This window comes from Papilio polytes, unplaced genomic scaffold, assembly GCF_000836215.1.
Source record: "Papilio polytes unplaced genomic scaffold, Ppol_1.0 DF821845.1, whole genome shotgun sequence".
Classification (NCBI taxonomy): domain Eukaryota; kingdom Metazoa; phylum Arthropoda; class Insecta; order Lepidoptera; family Papilionidae; genus Papilio; species Papilio polytes.
In genome coordinates, this window is record NW_013527359.1 from 4,326,032 (window position 1) to 4,328,833 (window position 2,802).

Here is a 2,802-nt window from a genome sequence, read left to right on the forward strand (position 1 = left end):
GCGACAGTAAGTTTTTTTATTAACAATACATACAGCGACAAATAATTATTTTAAAATCAACAATCTAGACTGTCTATTCGGAAGACTACGATTAGGTTGCTTCCCGATGGCAACTATCTAATCAAAATAGTTCAAGCCACGTGTAGACCCTTTAGATTTCTAATGAATCCTTTTGTTTTTGTCGCGCAAAGTAAAGTCACAATGTTATAAATCTTCTAATAGTATTTTTAATCTTAGATGGTAGTTTTCAGCATTGACTCTTGCAACGTAGAATTAAAAAAAAACAAAAGCAAGTAGTTTATGCGTTCTTCCAAACTATCCTCTATATCTATGCTTTCAGCCGAGATCGAGATCTGTACAGCAGTTTAGGCTACAAAGTACAAAAATCCATATTTAAGTATAATTACTTGCATATAAAGATAAATACTAGGGATATATCGATCAGTTGTACATTTTATCTACTATGAGAACGGCACCCAGTGTCCATGTTGTAGCAGCTAAGGGCGCTAACCGCTCGACTGCAAGGTCGTTCAATTTATATAAAAAACATTCAAAACCTGTCACGTTGTTTATACTGTGTCCTTGTATAACTAGTTTTTAATATATTCACGTCCAGACGAATGTAGATAGATAAATGGAAAAAGTAACGGAATTATTTCTACAAGTTTACAACTTTAGAATTATGCAGAATGTAAAATACTCTCATCGGATATAATGAACGTGTTCCTATTTCGGTGATCTCACAAGCAATCAAAGCAATGTAATTCTTTTCTAAATAACATTTAAAATTAGAATATCAAACTTTTGTTACCGTCATCCGATTCAAAGATGATTATATTCTCAAGGACACCGGAATCGCTGCCGTCGCCTTGAAACACATGTTTCCCGAGAGGAGAATCCACTTCCAGATAACAATTGTACCAATCCACCGCACCACTGAAGTTTCCATATTTATAAATGTATTGTTCTCGATCCTGGATCAACAAATTTAATTTGACACTTTACTTGAATAAACGCAACGCCTTAAAAATTCATTTGTAAAATTAAAACCAATGTCTGGAGATTAGATCATTAATATAAAAGAAAAAAACACTTAAAGGTCCCCCTTAATAGCAGCACTTCCCAATTTTTCTTATTCTGTAACCATTCTGAATATTTAACATTATTGAACTTGCTTTTATAAATAAAAAGCCTCGCAATCAGTTGGTTGGAGATCTCTAGTTAGACACCTTATGTTATTTCATTAAGGATTTACAATTCGAATAACTTACCGCATCAGTGATACCTCTTACATTCAACATAAAACAGTTGACTGCTTTCGGTTGTGTGTAGACAGTCATCCAATTGCCCATCAAATCGAACACATCTAATTTGGGCCCTATCCTATAATACGGACAATACGTACTTGAACCATTCGTATCACCGTAAACTGTAAAAACCCTTGACAGAATACACACCAGCAAATATAATAAAGTCATGGTTCACTGATCAGTTGTCCACCGTCATCTAAACCTCTATCTCAACATCTTTTATACACGATAATGAAGTTATTCAAACAACTAGAACAACACCAAATAAAGCCAAACGAAGTATCGAATTTCATAAAATATTATGATTTTTTAAGATGATACATGTTTAGATTTAATGGAAACCTATGTTTGGGAGCGGATCAGTCTAACTTTTAAGACATTACACGAAGACGCTTAGGTAAGTACAAATAAATAACTGCTGTGGTACTTGGTATCAACTTTATATCGCCAGTTAGTTTACGTGATAATTAAAAATAATAAACACTCAGTCGTAGTTAACTTAGCAACGTGTTAATGATTTTTTAATTTTTACGGCATTCTTATTGACCACACCAAATGGGCCCCTCGCTGTCGCCAAACAGCGGAGTGAAAGAGAACGATATATAAATCGTATTCGCTCGCACTTGTGGGTTACATAGGTGGCGGTATAATGTTATCGATTTGGAATAACGTTAGAAAGCGCGCCTGCGAATAAATATCAATGTAAACGCAACATTCTTGTAACTGGCATTATTTATAGGAAAGTAAAATTGGGTGATGGAAGTCCGAAGTGAACTAGATACTATTTTATGCCAAGATCATTTTATATCGACAACAAAAATTTCTGAAATATCCGTAGTTTGGTCAATAGACTTAAAGCTTTAGATTATTTGAGTTCAATTCTAATTTTCATATAAGGCCAGAGTTTATGTCAGACGTATTCCACCAAGTGGAATATCTGCTCGAACAGAACCTTTCAAATAATTCAGTAATATACAAAAACATAAATAAAAAAATCTTTCGGTAAAGTTTTGCTTCAACAAGATATGATATACGACCTTGTGTTTCACAACTAACGTCAACTATTAAATATTTAACATAACTTTTCTTCTAAAATATAACAATTATGATCTAATTTAAATATTTCAATGACAAATTACCTTTTGATTTTTGTTTCGATATTTTTTCATTTTTAAATTATATTATCTCCGTCTGGCTGGCTGTTGCATAAATTAAAAAAAAAATGATCTATTGTTTTAAATCTATTTTTCGGTGACGGTTTAATCTGGGCAATATTGGAATGATAACCAGGTGGTTTTTTTTACATGTTTATTAACATCGAATCAACAATAATACTTGGACGTCAATAAATACGAACTTGGCAATCCAAAAAGCTAATACTAATACATTACATGGTTGGTAATCGACCTTTCTATATGATGATTCTTTTTACATAACAAAAATATTTAGAAATTATTAACAAATACTATACAAAAGTTGCACTATGGCGCCT